The sequence below is a fragment of the Acanthopagrus latus genome, chromosome 10, assembly GCF_904848185.1.
Source record: "Acanthopagrus latus isolate v.2019 chromosome 10, fAcaLat1.1, whole genome shotgun sequence".
Lineage (NCBI taxonomy): Eukaryota > Metazoa > Chordata > Actinopteri > Spariformes > Sparidae > Acanthopagrus > Acanthopagrus latus.
In genome coordinates, this window is record NC_051048.1 from 725,001 (window position 1) to 743,436 (window position 18,436).

The following is an 18,436-nucleotide window of genomic DNA, read 5'->3' on the forward strand; positions in this document are numbered from 1 at the left end:
AAACAGCTTGATTACGAGCGTCACGCTGCCCTCTGCTCAGTCTTACAGGCGTTTCCTTCCTCAGTTTGTTGCTTCACTGTTATTGGAGTAAATCCAGCACATCTTTCTGATCTCACCTGAAGAATTTCCAGCTCTTCACCTGGTGACTTGAGAGCACCTGTGGGAGGTGGAACCTCCAGGTGAGCTCACAGTCGGAGGTGTTTTGGTGAATCCTCGTTCAGACTGGACTGATGACGAGGACGCGGGCTGAGAAAGTCTCGACCGATCTCTCCCAGGAGGCTCAGCTGGGGGCCAGACGAGCCCCAGAACATCTGTCTGTCACCTCCTACCCATAATGCACTGCTCAGAGCGAACGGGGTGGTGCGTTTGAGGGTCGGCTGAACAAAAGGAAATCGGAGGCCTGCGTCATGTTTAGTGTTCTTCATCTGGAGTCCTGTGAACTTCAACCTGTACATGATTATAACAAAGCTACTTATATTTAAACACAACCACAGATATAAACATATAAATATATATATTCTAATGTTGGACTTTATAGATGCTATGGATGTTTTTATTTATTACAGCATGAAGTGTGTGTGTGTGTGTGTGTGTGTGTGTGTGAGAGAGGTCGAGTCTTAAGGAACCCCCTCTGACCTCTGACAGACCAAACTAATCGATCAGAAGCTGAGTTCCATGATTGATGAGCCTCAGCTGAGTGAAACGTCAACACTCGGATGTCAAACACACATTTTTAGATTCATTGTGACTGAAACTTCTCCATGATGTCATCATCTCTCAAGTCCTTTCAGAATAAATGTCAAGAAATCCACTTAAATCACGAGAAGAAGTTCATTCAGAGCTCCCTTAAAGTGGAAATCACCAAAATGCAACCTAGACTTTTTTGTGAATGTATAAACCTTCATGTAAAAGCAAAATTATGATGAAAAAGCCACTTTTAAGATTTACTGTATTTACTTTCTTCCAGCAACACACACGAGAGCTCACGTGACTTTTCCAGCTTTTGATTTTAGTCTTGTTTCTTATATGAGGCTCCTTTTTCAACTTCAAATCAAATGATCCACATTTATATGGAACTAAGCTTCAGGATTGTTCCACCTGAACTGTCCTCCAGGTTACGTCTCATTCTGAGGTCGACTCTTCTCCACTGGCAGGACGGCGGCGAGCGGAACAAGCTGCTGCTAACATGAGCTGTTCAGAAACACAAACCATGTTGTCAGTGCTGGTGTTGATGTGCAGAGACCCTGGTGATGCTACCAGCACAGTTTCATGTTGTGTCCAGACTTCTTACTGTTTTAAATATACAGATTTTCATGTTATTGTAAAAGTGCCCCATGCACTCCACTGAAAATGAGTTTGACCTGAAAACAAAAACACGGTCCATCTTAAAAGTTCCTCTTTGATCGTAATTCTGCTTTTACATGAAGGTTTGACTCAGATACACTCACAGAAACAGCTGAGGTTGCATTTCTGCGAGAGTTTGACTTTAAGAATCTTCATGTTGATCCAGTGACGGTTGTCTGTACGTCCATGAGCACAATGCTAACAGAAGCTAACTGCTAATTCACAATGGAGAAAACTGCACTCAGTTATATTTTAATCAACAACATAAATTCTTAATAAATCAACCACATCACAAATGAGGAGCCCGAGGTGTTATTGATCGAATTTATACTGCTCACCAGGGCTGTGATGTCACTCTGATGTCACATCTGTGCTGATGATGTCACAGGTCAGACGGGGGTTTCCTCCACACTGTATTTTAATGTGCGACATCTTTGCTGAGTGTCATCGAGCTCCAACACGAGTCCTGGTTCCAAACTGCTTTTTGTTCAGCAGAGGCTGAACAAGTCTGTTGTCATGGCAACCACAGCGTCCACGTCAGGGCGCGAGCTTCATGACGAGCTGAGTTTTCATTTCTTCTTCTTCGGCTGTTGCAGTGAAGCTTTGCATGAGTTGGTATTTAATTGTTCTACACTTCAAAATCTTTCAAGTGAAATCCATCATTCTACAAGTCAGATGAATAAATCAGCTGTTTGCTATTTGTCTCTGTGGTTTGTTTCCTCTCATCACGTGAAAAACAAAAAGATGTTTCTGCGCTCTGATTCCTGAACAACATTATTATTATACTTGTAATAGTTGTTATATTTTCTTCAGCTCATCTTTTATCAGGTGTGAAAAAAAACATGTTGGTTCTCTGAAAACTTTACAAAGAAAGAAAAGTCAAAGTGACGCTGTGAGTTTACAAAACTAACTGAGGAAAAACAAAATGTCTTGTGTTTGAGTCTTTCTGCATGAGGAGGCATCAGTCTGTTACTGAGAGAGCTGTATGGAAGACACGTAGCTATAAAAGAAATCATGAGATTAAAAGTTGTTTATTATAATTATTATAAGATAAAATTATTATGGAACCATTGGAAAATTATTTTTAAATCAGGGATCAGTTTTCATGTTTCCACACAGGTGAAGACGTCACTGAGTGTTTGTGTCGTCACACCTGGCCATAGCAACAGTAACTAAGGGGCGGGGCTTATCCTGTGTTCCAGTCTGAAGTTAGTTTTGAGACGTTGGACCTGGAGAGCCGAACGTCTTTTAACGACAGCCTGCGTTTTATTTCACGTCCTGTTTATACTGTGAGATAAATTTACTGACCTCTTATTAATACTGTCGTTAAATATTAAAATTAATATTGTTGATGAGTCCATGTACAGTTTTCCTTTGATCCATTAAGTGAAACCCAATCAGTGTGATTGATCAGATGATCAGCAGTGACAGACGGGTTGAAACAGAGATGATGGGCTCCTCAGCAAACAAGGCTGTAGAACTGGGTCGGTACCGTCTTTGACCTCTCGTGGGACTGAGAATGTTCTGTGTCAGTAACAGAACCAGTGACTGCAGGTTGAGATCTGGACTGTTTCTGACGTGCCAGTCAAGAAGTGGAGCTCTGTGAACATGGCAGACTTTAAAAGAGTTTAGAAGAACAAGTCAGAACCGTCGTCCTCACACATCCTCTCCTCCTCGGTGGTGCTGCCATCGTGACGTCAGGAGTTCAGACGTGTTGCGTCCCGACATCAGACTGTTTGTAGCAGGAGGTCAAAGGTTTTCCAGTCCTGAGTCCTGAGGGGAACCGAAGCAAGAACACGGATCTGTGACGACACGCAGTCAGACTGCAGAGAAACCATACAGCTGTGAACTGTGTCAGAGAGCTACAGACTGATAGACGACAGGAACTTCCTGCTCTAAACATGGTTTTCTTTGTTATAACAAACCTGTGAATCATTTTCAACATGTATTCAATCAAAAAACAAGAAGTTTAGTGCTCAAGCTGACAAACTTTATTTATTTGTGAATACAAATTCAGTCTGAATGAGATGTTGCAGCATGTTCCTGTACAGTTGGTCCTGGAGCAGGTTCACCACTGAGCAGCACCACATCTTCTCTGATGACACTCAGTCATGGTGCTTCACCTCTGTGTTACCCATCATGCAACGGGCTCTAACACGCAGCCGGACCATCACAGCTGCTGGTTTCCAAACCTTCCAGATGTTTTATAACATCCCACAACTGTCCCAGTCTTTTCTTGCCCCAGTACCAACTTGTTAGAAACATGCTGCTGTGATCGTGTAACTTTATAAAAACACAATATGAATAAGTTGCATATTTTTGCATTATATTTACACGGCGTCTCAATCTGGAGCAAGAGTTTTACACACTGGTCTCCCTGGTCACACACTGTGAGGTCAGGAGGCCACGCCCCCCATCCTGACGGTACAGGTCCACAGGTGAGGTTTAGGAAGAGAAAACAAACACAGGCTCCACCCCCAACAACTACCTGGCTGCACCTGATTGGACCGATGTGTCTCGTGGGCGGACTGATTTCAGACCGGTCCAACTCTGTAAGGTTTTATTGATAGTTCAGCTGAAGATCAGACAGGAAACAGGATGAGGAGGGTGACACGCAGCAAAGGGCCCCAGGATGAGAGTTGAACCTGAGGACGAAGCCTCTGCACATGGACTCTACCAACCGAGCTAAACTGCTGTTAGTGATCACAGTTCATGTAAGAAATGAGGGTCAGAGGAAGAATCTGAAGGATCTTCATGTACGATGACGATGTGTGAACACCTGTCTCGCTGTGTTCAGTCAGTAGATGTGATCACTGATCTTGTGACCTTGTATCCTGTCAGAGTTGGTGGTGGAACAATCTGAGCTGTAGAATCGAGACGTTTTCAATATTGTCATCGACACAAAGAGATCATGTGAAACTGGACATTTAATGATCTCACCACCGAGAACTCATTTATTCAGTCAGTCAGTGTTCATCAGTGTCCAGGACAGGAAGGCTGTCAGCAGACAGTAAACACTCTGGAGTCCAACGAAAGACGAACCAGACGTCTGTTCTTCCAATAATAAATGTATTTACACTTTACTGTCAGAGTTCAAAGGATCTAAACCACCATGTGACATCACTCTGACATCACTCTGACATCACTGATCAACAGTCATCAATAGTGAGTGTGTAGACTGTGTGTGAGAGTCAGAGTGAAGGAGAAGCTGATGAAGCGTCCTCCTGTCTTCATCCGTCCTCCATCAGCTCCTTCACCTCCATTTAGTCTCTGATCCAAAGTCTCATCAGATCAATAATCAAAGATTGACCAACAGACCAATCAAACAGATTGATCAGCCATCAGAGGAGTCAGATCAGTGGAGCTGCTTCTGTTCCTGATGTTCCCTGCAGAGGAGACAGAGGACAGTTAGACTGAGACAAGCAGCCAATCAGAGACAAGCAGCCAACCAGAGACAAGCAGCCAATCAGAGACAAGCAACCAGTCAGAGACAAGCAGCCAACCAGAGACAAGCAGCCAATCAGAGACAAGCAGCCAATCAGAGACAAGCAACCAATCAGAGACAGACACACAGATCTCTGTTCTGTATCTTCATACTGACCTTTGACTTTGAGCTCCACTGATTTTGATCTCAGCTCGTCTCCATCCTTGCTGTAGACTCCACACCAGTATCTTCCTGCGTCTGTCTCTTTGGGGTGTTTCAGGGTCAGACTGAGGTCTCCAGTCTTCAGCAGGTCTTTCTTCATCTCTGTTCGGTTTTTGTAAACCTGGTGCTGTTTGTCAGGCTGGTCAGATCTGTTCTCATACAGGTGGACTGTCCTGTATGAGCAGTACCACTTCACTGTAGCGTCCTCAGGCAGGTCAGGTGTAGTTCTGAAGGGCAGCTGGACAGACTCCGCCCCCTCCTCCACCTCCACCTGACAGACTGAGAGGAAACAAAGCACAACATCAGCTGTTCAGACAGCAGCAGCAGTTTTGAATAACTTTATTGACTGATTCCAAAGTAGCAGAGAAAGCTGAAGGACAGAACCAGGTGAGACCAGCAGGTAACAGGGGACAGAACCACAGGAAGTAAAAGCAGGTTTTCCAGGTGTTGGACATGATCAGAGTCCTGATGGTGTTGTGATGTTTTGTCCCTGTGGTCTTCACAGTAATGTCTCATCTCAGTGTTCAACTGCTGCTTGTTGCTTCTCTTTGTCACTTTCACATTTCTGGACGTCAAATTTAACATTTTCTTTGATCAACTCCTTCAACAGGAAGTGAAGATTTGTTGACTCAGCTGAGAACTGATCATCAATCAATAACTGATACAAACTATTAAAGCTGCATTTCTTTGTTCTCAGTGATGAAAAGATTTGTTGTTTCTTTCAGCTCGTTCCTTCAACTTTCTTCTGGATCAAATAAAAACATCACATTCAGATCAATACTGTCGACTCTGATTGGAAATCAATCAGCTGATTGATGTCAATCTGACCTCTGACCTGTATCAACAGTACTGACCTGAATCAACAGTACTGACCTGTATCTACAGTACTGACCTTTGAACTTCAGCACCACTTGTTTCTCCATCAGTTTGCGTCCCTCCCTGTTGTAGACGGTGCAGGTGTAGGTGTCTCTGTCCCAGTCTGTGGGGTGTTTCAGGGTCAGACTGAGGTCTCCAGGTTCCAGCAGGTTTCTCTTCATCTCTGTTCGACCTCTGTAACATCTGTCCTGTTCTTCAGGCTGGTCAGAACCGTTCGGATACACATGGACCTTCCTCTCACCTCCGTCCCTCCACACCACTGTAGCGACTTTCCACAGGCAAACTATGGTTTTGCAGGGCAGCTGGACAGACTCCGCCCCCTCCTCCACCTCCACCTGGTAGACTGAGAGACAACAAACCACAACATCAGCTGAACAGACAGCAGCAGGAACTGTGATGGTAACATGACCTCACTGTCTCATCCTTCTCTTATAGTCCCAGACCTCACTGTTGACAGTCTGTCTCAACAGTCAGGGAGCTACCAGAGTAAAGATGCTGCCCAGGTGCATGATGGGTAGTGTAGTAGCAGTGACATACCTGACATGAAATACTGCCTAAAATGTACTAAAAGAGCTGCAGAAACAAGAAGTCCAAGAACCAGGAGAACCAGGAGAACCAGGAGAACCAGGAGAGCTTTGGCCCAGGATGGGAATCGTTCTGTGGGAACCAGAAACATAAAGAACATGACCTCTGACCTCTGACCTCTGATCTGTATCTACAGGAGGTTTTAGGGTTAGTTGCTGACCTTTGACCTGCAGATGTACGTCCGTCACTTGCAGTTCTCTCTGTCTCCCCCTACTGAACCATCTGACGGTGCAGGTGTAGGAGCCGCTGTCAGAGAGGTGGAGTTTTGTCAGATGGAGGCTGAGGTCTCCAGTTTCCAGAGCGTCAGTCTTCATGGATGTTCGGCTGCTGTAAAGCTGGTTTTGGTCTTTAAGTTCGTCACCTTCCTGCTGACGCTGGTGGACGGTTGAAGGATTGAGATCGTAGCGGTTCCACACCACTGAGGGCTCAGCCAGTCCATCAGTGGGAAAGTCACAGGGCAGCTGGACAAACAGGTCCCAGTCATACACCTCCACAGCTGAGGCATGCTGGGAAACTGTGAGGTGACACAGACAGAGAGGGTCAATGACAGCAGCCTTATTTCATGTCATGAGTGAATGTGGTCCTCTGCAGTGTGTGCAGCCTGTAAACTGTGCTGCTAAAGCTCAACTCAGACTCTGTGTGAATGAAGGCCAACATTTCCATCCACATGTGACGCTGCTGTCAGCAAAGCATCATTATTACGTCTGTGAACAGAAGCCATCAGAATGTGAGCGAGCTGCAGGGATCTAATCCTGAAGAACAGAAGTGAGGACAGTGTGACTGTACAGTCTTCTACATTCATCAGGGTTTAAAGACACAGTGAACATCTGCTGCCTTTAATCTGTTCTTCATGTGTTTCTGTGAAGAAAACATGGTCCTGCAGCTGAAACACACTGATGAAGTGAAGATGACACAGATCCACATTAAAGACGTGACGTTGGACCGAGGTGACGATCAGATCAGAGGGAGGAAGGTTATCTTACCGTGCACGAGGATCACAAACACCACAAACATCTTCATCTTCCTGTCACAACTACAACAAGCACAAAGTCTCTTTACTGAGCTTCACTTCAGAAACACATGGAGGACATCAGTTCACAGCCAGTCGTCACTTTGCTGCTGCTGACCGTCCACTGACTCCAGGACTGAACTCAACTTTCACTTTGAGCTGTTTCCAGTAAATCACATGTTAGACGCTGCTTCCTGTGACGCCGACCTGGGACTTCTGCGAGATAGAAAGCTGTGAACTCTGAGTGTGACTACCTGAGCTGCACTCTGTACCTCAGCAGGACAACCTGTCCAGACCTCCCTCCACTATGACCTGACCATCTGTCACTACATTTCTTTAACCTTTCTGCATCTGGTTGTCAACTTCTGGGTCCTGCAGAACTATTAGCAGTTGTCACAACTTAGCCAATCACAGGACCGGCTGCAGAGATCGTTGTTGAGTTGTTTGTTTGGTTTATATTTTTGCTGATGACAAGTCAGTATGAGTTTGATTATTCCGGATGTTTGCTTTATTATGATTTGAGTCTGACAGCATTTGATTTGTTCTCTGATTATTTCCGTCTTCACTTCTGTCCAGTTGGTCTTTTCTTGGTTCTGGTTCCTGCAGCAGTGAGAGAAACACTGAGCTGATGTTTCTGTCTGACTGCTGATCAAACTGATTCATGTAAAATGTTTCTGCTTCGTCTCTGATGCAGCTTCCTGTCACACAGTGTCCCGCCCACAACACCATCTGATTGGTCACACGTCACAGCTGACAGCCTATAAACAGAATCTGAACCTGCAGAGTGACGAGTAACTAAAGTAATCAGACACATGTAGAGGAGAGGAGGTTCAGAGTATCAGAACAGAGAACTGAAGAACAGAACCTGAGGAAACTGGTTTATTTCATCACTGGCTGATTAATTTTCATTCTGACTGAAATAAAGAGCAGGTTTCTGTCTCCTTGACTTCTCGACCCAGCTTCAGTTCCACTCCAACAATGATCCGTAAATGGAAGTGAATCCCCTGAACCTCCATGTGTATGTGGGTCCTTGTTCCCCTCAGTGCAGTTTCACTATGCACCACTGTGACGCTCGGCTGAGGCCATTTAGAGCTCTGAGACTGGAAAACAACCGTCTCTAACCAACTGTAACTCTGAAGTGACGTCTGTCATCTTAGAGTTCACGTCCACTTCCTCATCTCACCTGCAGCTATCTGGAGAAACACCTGTGTGAGCTGGTCTGAGGTCAGCTGGAGGCGACGACTTTCTGTCTTTATAAAACACAGTGGATGATTTATACACCTGGTCCCTGAGTTCTACCTGAGCTCACTGTCACAGAGAGAACGATCAGCAGACATGTTGAGACACGTCCTGTAAAGAGACTGTGAGACATCAGCTGATCGATCACATCAGCTGATCGGATCATATCAGCTGAGATTATCACCTCCTGTTTCTTCTGCAGCAGACGGTTCTGGTTTCTTGGCTCTTTGTCTTTTAGATTTGCTGAGAAGAAAAAGTCCAACAGACCAGAACCAACCAGGACAACACACAGGAGAGAAGGTTCAGTTCTGGTCCTCTGGAGGTGACAGTGAACATCAGTCTGGATGTTTCTATGTTTGACTGTCAGGAACACACACACACACTGATCTACACACACTCACCTGTCACCAGCAGCTTGACTCTGCTAATTGGCTTAGATTCAGCTCCAGCTGTTATAACTCGACACTCATAAGTTCCGCTGTCTTCTCTCTTCACGTCCTTCAGGATCATTGAAACGTCTCCAGTCTTCAGCTCACCGTCCACCAGCTGCACTCGACCTGTAAATGATGAGTCCTGGTAGGTTGGATCTGATCGTCCATCTCTGTGAAGGAGGACGTAGTTTGGATCCACCAGGTCAGATCTGGTCCACTCTACAGCTGTGATGTTGATGACATCAGTGTGACACGGCAGACCTGCATCCTGTCCCACTTGTTCCACTATCACCTCAGGCTCTATAAAGCAACAGATGTAGAGAGGATCAGCTGTTAGATCAGTGAAGGACAGCAGAGGACAGACAGGAACCCTGATATCACCTGGAGACGTCCACTCATCACTCAGAACATCTGTTGACACTGTGAAACATCAAGCTGCTTCAACTTCCTCACATCCACTCAGCCAATCACAGCGCAGCTTTCATATCCAGACACCAGACAGTGGTACAAGTTAGTGACAGTAATAATATACGTGCTGGCCCTTTAACACACCTGTTGGTCAGGTGTAAACACTGTGAGCAGGTAGAACTCCTGTAATACGACTGATGACTGATGACTTCTTTACTCTGCTGCAGCAGTTTGACTCCGTCAGATAAACACAAACAGTCGGATCATTGATGGAGAAACTTTCAATCTTAAATCTTTAACTCACCTGATGAATTATACACGTCACATTTCTATACAGTCAGAGTGACTCTTTATTGATCATCACTGATTGATCTGATTGGATCACAGTCACTGTGTGAAGCAACACAGACTGAAACAGGTGTGTGAGCTGGTCTGAGGTCAGCTGGAGGTGATCGGATCACATCAGCTGATCAATCACATCAGCTGATCAATCACGTCAGCTGATCAGATCACGTCAGCTGATCAGATCACGTCAGCTGATCGATCACGTCAGCTGATCGGATCACGTCAGCTGATCAGATCATGTCAGCTGATCGATCACATCAGCTGATCAGATCACATCAGCTGTGATCAGCCTTGTGGTCAAGTTCATCCACGCTGCAGTCCAGTTTGTAGATCCACTGTATCTGGGATTTATTGATTCATTTTTAGCACAAACAAGGATACTGAGACTGATTATAGAAGCAGTTCGACTCATGTGCAGTATGAGCAGACGGTCGTCACGGTGACCGGCTCTGTAGCAGTGCTACAAGTGCTGCAACGACTGCAAAATGCCGGACTACACCTGAAAAGGAGTAAGTGCCAGTTCATGAGACTGAAGTGAAACTCTGGGGACACTAAGTGGACAGGACAGGGTTGCATCCACTGCCAGTGAAAGCAGTGCAGAATGATCCCCCACCACATCAGTGACTGAGCCTAAAGCTTATTAGGGGCTGTTGAACTTTTATACTAAGTTTCTGCCTCATGTGTCGACTGTGCTGGCAGTGCACCTGTGCATAAGCTGCTCTGAAAAGATGAACCATGGACGTGGGGGCAAGAGCAAGAAAAAGCCTTCACAGAGTCAGAAGAACTGTGACAATCAAGCAGTGAGTATGTCATACTTTACAGGGCAGGTAAAGACCATGGTGCTCTCAGTCAACTTCCTCTGCCAGAGAACCCAAGGATACAGAACCAGAGGAGCAGGTGCTGATGCTGGACCAAGAACAGAGCCCTGTGACGACATCAGAACAGCTGCAGCAGTGGACATCTGAGGATCCTGAGAGTCCAAGAGTATGTTCTCAGAGGATGGCCTGTCTGGACAGTAACTGTATTCCTTATAAACAGAGACAACATGAGCTGAGTGTGCAGGATGGCTGTGTGCTGTGGGGAGCTCTCATCACGAGGGACAAGCTCCTTGGCCTTGACCAAACATGGACATGGACATGAGAAAGGTGAAGGCATGCAGCACATGTCAGGAACACAGAGAGGCACCTCCCTGGGCACCACTCCACCCATGGGAGGGGCCTGACAACCCATGGAGAAGTCAACACACAGACCATGAGGGTCCTTTCATGGGGAAACTGTTCTTAGTAATTGTGGATGTTTATTCAAAATGGTTAGAGGTCTACACAGTCACTTCATCCACGTCAGCAACCACAATAAACTGTCTTAGAAACTGTTTCAGCACACATGGCTTCCCAGAGATGAACACACAGTGTTTGTGAGTGAACAAACCAGAGAGTTCATGACAAGTAATGAACACATGTGACATCAGCACCATATCAACCATCTTTTAGCTGAACGAGCCGTGCAAACTTTCATTTAGCTCATGAAAAGGTGTAGCAGTGATACTGCAGAGACAAAGTTAAACATGGCACTGTTTAGCTATCATATCACTCCACAGGCAACAAGGGGACTGTCACCCTCTGAGATGCTGACGGGAAGAAAACTGAGATGTAAACTTGATCTCATACACCCAGATCTTAAAAAGAAGGTGGAAGCAAAACCAACAAGTCAAAAAGCATTTCATGACAAACATGCTAGAGAACGCAACTCCGTGGCAGGAGAGCCCGTCTACACAAAGAACTATGGATATGGACCAAAATGGATACTAGGACTGATCCATGAGACCACAGGACCTGTTTCCTACACGGTGCTGCTAGGAGATGGAAAGCTGGTCAGATGACATGTGGATCAGCTGTTCAGCAGACTTGGAGCCTTCAGCTCTGAGTCCAGATCCGGTGCCAGAGGAGGAGTGTGAGACCAATGTCAAACACAACAGGACAAGATACAGGTTCTATACAAGAAGAGGACAGAAACTTGCCTCCAGCAGAGCAAGAGAGCACCTGTTGGTTCTCCAACAACAAGGAACTGGTTCTGTTCTCAGAGAAACAGGAAACCACCAGCATACATGAAGGACTCTGTTAAGTGAGTGGATATGATAAACACACAGATATTTAAAAAAAGAAAGAACAACTTTTTATGTTTGAATGTATGAGTGTTAACAGGATTTCTGTTTGTTAGCATATATAGAACCAAAAGGAGGAAGAGATTGAGTGTAGTTGAAATTATATACATGTTTATATTGAAAATTGTACAACTGTTGGTTTGGGTTTGTTTGGACCAGATTGTTGCAGTTATGGTTGTGAATGTAAACTAGTTATAGTTTCAATTTAAGAGGGGAGGGATGTTGTGAAGTGACTTCTGAGGAGTCGCCACACTCCAGACCCAGCAGGGGGCGCTGGGTAATGATAATGACCCTGAGTGTTTTGACCTATGTGCAATGATGAAGCTGCCTTCCTCCTGAACTAGTCGCATGTTACCTGTGCTTGTAATAAAAGTGGTTACAGAGAAGAAAGCCGGCTCCTTTATTGTGAAATAATGAAGATATTACACCGTTCACAGTGTTTTTCAGCAGAGAAATATAATTCGCCAAACCGACGCCGTTTCACTTCTCCCTCTTCACTGCTCTCCTCTCTGTCTCTTTTCTTGACCGATGACGACAACTCAGTCTTTTGCCAAGAGTCAAAATCACTGTATTTTCCAAAAACATTCAAGTTAATGTGAAACTCATCCATGCTAGTGGCCTAGGAGTACGTTTTTATGATATGACGTAGACGGCAGATCAGCAGACGTCACTTAGCGACTGAATATGCTGAGTGATAAGTGACCCGACTACATGTGGAGCAAAGATTGAGTGATACGAAATATTGAGAAGGTTCATTCAAGTGAATGGAGCGTTCTGCAGCATTAAGAAGAGCCGTGTAATAATGATAAATAATAAATAAGACAATCACATCACACATTTCTTCCAAATAAACACATTTCAGTTATAATATTGTGATCAGTTTACTAAAAAGTTATTTTGTGCATTATTACTTTTTCTGTTGTTTATGGGGGCACTGCTGTTCATAAGACAGGCTGTTCAGCTGTTTGTAGGTGGACTGTTCAGTAATTGTAAACAGAATGCATTTTTATTACTCAAAGTAAAAGAATCAGGTGCTGTTGTTGTTGATCCATCAGTTATCATGCTGTCCTCTCTCTGTGTTTGGCCTCCTGAGGTCCAGCTGGGCTCCATGTGGGCCACACTGAGTTTGACACCTCTGCTTCAAGCTGCAGGTCTGCAGAGGAGCCGCTGCACTGACTTTAGACTAAATATCACACTGAAACTCTAAACTAAATATATATATACACTGATCAGGCAGAACATTATGGCCACCTGCCTAACATTGTGTTGGTCCCCCTGTTGGTGCCAAACCAGCTCTGACCCGTCGAGGCATGGACTCCACGAGACCCCTGAAGGTGTGCTGTGGTATCTGGTACCAAGATGTGAGCAGCAGAACCTTTAAGTCCTGTAAGTTGTGAGGTGGGCCTCCATGGATCAGACCAGCACATCCCACAGATGCTTGACTGGACTGAGATCTGGGGAATTTGGAGGCCAAGTCAACACCTCAAACTCTTGTTGTGCTCCTCAAACCATCCTGAACCATTTTTGCTTTGTTTCACTGCTCTTTCACAATGTTAGCTTGTGACAGAAGGTCCCAGGTGCATCACATGACGATGTAGTTACACAACTTGGCCATGACTAAAACTGTCTTCAGGGCCTGGTGCTCTTTGTGGGGGCTTGAGCTCGACAATGAGGTGAGCTGTCGTCTTTGCAGTGGAAGTTGCTTTCAAGCTAACTGCTTTTAGAGAGTCCTCCTCCTCTTCTTTGTTGGTCTTACCGGCAGAATAAAAATCATACTGCGACCCACTGTATCAAAGTGTTTAACATCCTGCTATTCACTGACAGCTGCTGTCTTGAGTGAGAGAACATGATCAACAGGTGGCAGCAAATGTTGATACTGTGGCAGAGTGCCACACATAAATTAATGTGTGGGAAACACTGATATAAGAAGAAGAGCTGGAGCAGAAATAGAATCATATAAACATAATATGTATAAATATAAACAATGTAATTATAAACAGGGTGTGGCAGGTGAACCTCACCTGTGAAACACGTGTCTGTAAAACAGTAATGAAAGTCTCAAAACCACAGAAAATCACTTGTTTAACTGTCAAAACTTGCCTCCTCGTCAGGTTTCTAACTGTTTCTGTGTGTTTCCTCTCTCTGATCGAGGGTCTGAGGACTGAGGATGTTGTTCACGCTACAGATCTTTAAGCCCACTGAGCCAGTGTGATTGAGATTTTGAGCTTTGTACATAAAACAGGTTTGATTTTTTCTAGAAGAGCCACCTGATCACATTTTATCCCCATCATGTCAGCTCGGCACTGAACCGGAAGTTGGCTGACTTGTCAGCAGAAATCTGAGTGCACATGTTCTGTGGCACCCAGCTGGACAGCAGCACCACAAATCAAGTCTTTAATATGTGGAAAACAATTCAACTTTTTATTATATAGTTTATAGTGTTTCTATTGTTACTGTCTATTGTTATAATAATGGGCTATAATGGAATTTCTGTCACCAGCACCAGTAGGTGAAACTGTCCCACATTTATCAGACACTTTCAGTGATTCACACACTGATGGTGGTGGCCAACATGCAGCAGGTCTGAACGATATGGAAAAGATCTAACATCTCCATATTCATGCCAGATATCTTGATATCCATATGATACAATAAGACTGTGGGTTCGGTGAAAACCAAGCATTTTACAGAAAAATAAAGAGATTATTTTAAGCCATATACAAATGGTTGATAGAGAAATCATCACCAAATTATCACAAACTCACCACAGAGACAACTATATTAGAAGTAACAACAGTAAAGGGAGGAGATCAAACGAACTATGTGCATCTTTACAAGATGAACGATGACATCTGATCTGGAGAGAAGAGTGAAAGTGAAGATCGAGACTCAGCAGCTTCAGGTTATCGGTAAAGTACCAGTGGAATGTAGAAAGAAGTCAGAGAATTAACGGATCAACAGAGTGAACAGCAGCTATCCGGGCTCAGATCCACAGAGCGAGCGGCCGCGGTGTCGCTCCTGCTGCCCCAGCGAGCTCCGACACACCGGCCTGCCGCCTGCACAGCCGCTGGGGAGGAGAGAGACCCGGTGCTGCTGCAGAGGAGCCGAGGACTGTGATCACTCTGAGCAGGAGAATTATAATATAATATATTTCTCATCTTTCCCCTGATCATCTGAAGAAGTCGCTAGATCTGTCACTAGTTGCTTTTTAGATATAAAGTCGCTCAGAGGGTCTGAAAAGTCTCTAAATGTAGCGAGAAAGTTGCCAAGTTGGCAACACTGTGTGTGTGTGTGTGTGTGTGTGTCTGAGTGTGTGTGTGTGTGACTGTGTGTGTGTCTCACTCCCGCCCTCGTGTTTGTCATTGGCTGGCTTCAGCTGTCGATCAACAACAAACATGAAATGAGGTTTGTAGTTGGCTGGCCTTAGCGGTGCATTCAAGGACAATCGTAAAAATGATGTTTGTTGTGACTGCCCGAGCTGCACATGCAGGATGAGGGAGGGAGAATCTGTATCGTTTATATCGTTTCTTCTTCTGTATTAATATCTTGAATGTTCACATCTAGATATAGATACGATGACGATATATATCGTTCAGCTCCACCATGCAAGGTGCCGACATCAGGAGCAGTTTGGGGTTCAGTATCTTGCCTAAGGACACTTCGATATGCCAGCCAGAGGAATGGAACCAGCGACCTTCTAATAACAAGATGCTGGCTCTGCCCCTGAGCCACAGCTGCTCCGCCTTCTTCCTCAGCAGCAGAGGAACCGTTACAGACCAGAGATCAGCCAGCCGCCCACTCCCCACACAGCAACATGACATCACCGACTGGACAGGTTAATGAGCAACACCAAAACCGGGTGAGATGAATCCAGACACATTTAAGACAGCCGGTTCGGTCCGGGTTCAGGGGAGAGAAGCCCAGAGCGGCTCTGAGCTGCTCACTGCTCATGAGAGGAACCGCCCTGAGACCGGAAGTGTGTCACATTTCTCTCTAACGATCATTCAGCTCACACATCATAAACCAGCTCCAAGTACTGACGTCAACACTCAGTAAACACCTGGAACCTCAGACGTCATATCACACACACGCACAGAGACACACACACACAGACACGCCTCTTACCTGCACTCACAGCCACGATCCATGAACAGGTGAGGAGGAGCGTCAGTGACCCAGGTGTGAACCAGGACATGACTGAGGAGGAGCTGGACTCTCTGCTGCTGGACTCTCTGCTGCTGGTCTCTGCTGGTCTCTCTTCTGTTATCAGCTTCCTGCTTGCCTCTTTATAAATGCAGCACGTGGTCACGTGGTTTCCCAGAAATCAGCCCCGTTAGAGAAATGCTGCGTTCAGGTTGTGTCGGACATTCAGCCACTAACAGATGTCTCAGTTGTCGTTGTGTCTGTGAGTTTGTACATGAAGACGACGACTGAACCAACATGAATCATGTGATCGCAGCAGCTGCAGGATGAAGCTGCTCCTCCCTCACAGACTCTGTTGGAACTAAACTATTTATAATCTTTATCTTCAGGTTTCTTCCATCTTTTAAAGTCCGTGTAAAGCAGAAATAAACTTGTGTTATGAGTTTGTCACACCACAGAAACATGTGTCATTCACCACTGAGCCAAAATTGAAAGATTAAAAAAATCACTAAGTATATAAAATCAGGTTTCAAACTGATGGAAAAACAAGCACCTCCTGTACTTTGTTCTTAATTCAAATCCAACATTTTTTAAATACGTGGGCTGTTATAACTGATGTTCTCAGCTACGATCCTGTGTTGTTTGAACAACAGAAATCTGTTTGGAATGATCTTAATGTTTAATGCAACATGTGCCACATGTAATGCACTCATGTTGTCGCTGCCCACGACTTGTTTAAAATGGTTCCACACCTCCAACTTTCCTCCAAACTTGCTCAAAGTTAATTCTCCTGTTTTCATTATTTTCTTTACATTTTCAAGCTCCATGTTGCACTGAAGCTCCACAATCAGTGATGCTGGTAACCTGTTACTCTAATCTGACCACTTTTTTCAGTAATAAGTAATCTAACACGTTAATATTTCCAAACCAGTAATCAGATTAAAGTTACTTATTCAAGTCACTGTGCGCTACAAACATTTTTGTAATTTTCCTCAGTAAAATATATATTTTCTTTTCTTATTGCGTCTCGGGGAGTGATGTCACATGTGGACAAGTCACGTTTTCAGCACGAGGACACTGAGGTGTAACCACAGACATAATATACGTAGACGCCTCACGGCGTGCTAGAATGAAATCCTGCCGCCATCTTGGTTGGGTCTCCTCACTGTAGACTAGCACCAGAGTCAATCAGAATCAACGGAGAACGAGCAACTATGACCGTATTTTGTGCAGTTTATGGTTGCAATAACCGGCGCAGTGTTGTTACCAGATCGTGGGGGATTACCTTTCACAAGTAAGATTTTTATTTTATTTTAAATAATCTTTGTGACAGCGCCCTGTGTCATAACTAAATCTCTGCTGTTTGTAACCGTGTGAAAATCCAGTAAAAATTAGGGAGGTTATGATTATTGTAGTTGTGGATACACCTTCCTCAGGAGAAATAAATGTGTGTGTGTGTGTGTGGGGGGGGGGGTATTGGAGACCCATCCAAGATGGCGGCTGCACTGATACCTCAGCGTCAGTCTATGAGGCGTCTACGTGTATTTTGTCTATGGGTGTAACAGCACGCAGAGACACAAACGTAAACAACAATGGAGGGAGGAGTAGTGATGGGAACAGCAGGACTTTTTACTGAACTGAATCTCTAGAATCCGTTCATTAAAATGATTCGTTCAAAAATGTGTTGACCGAATCGTTCAGTGCTCTCCAACTCCCTGAACTGATGAGCAGCCAAACGAGCCGTCATTCAGTTCATGATTCAGCCCTGAGGTTCATGTTCACTTACTGAGGGACGGTGCGTTCAGGGACTATAGTACACAATCATTAAGGCAGTGCTGCTTTGAGTGGTTTACATGCACTAAAATTACTACATGGTGAAAATGTCCTCTGTGCAGTAAAATCACTAAACATGATGCTACACGGATGTTAGCAACACAGTGCTAATTTTAGCAGTACGGTTACTGAATGTGAATCATCTCCTCTGTCCTGAGTGAGAGACACAGCGCCACTGTCAGCACAGTATGTGAACAAGAATCACGTCCTCACAGTTCTCTGAGTGAGTCGCAGCAGCATGATCAGCTGAGCTCAACCGAACTGAGAAAGGAACGAATCAGTTCATGAAGTGATCCTGTTCACTTCGTTCACTGAAAAGATTCATTCGTTCGAACAACACATTCACAACCAACACAACACTAGGGAGGAGAGAGACGTGTGTTTTCTAGCTGGAAAAACAGTCATTATTTTGAGTT

At 44.8% G+C, this 18,436-nt stretch overlaps 1 protein-coding gene across 2 annotated transcripts in view; it reads left to right on the plus strand.

Moving 5' to 3' along the window:
- The window catches only part of LOC119026715 (low affinity immunoglobulin gamma Fc region receptor III-like), a 95,591-nt gene that overhangs the window by 55,605 nt on the left and 21,550 nt on the right, over nucleotides 1-18,436 (plus strand). The window lies entirely within an intron of this gene.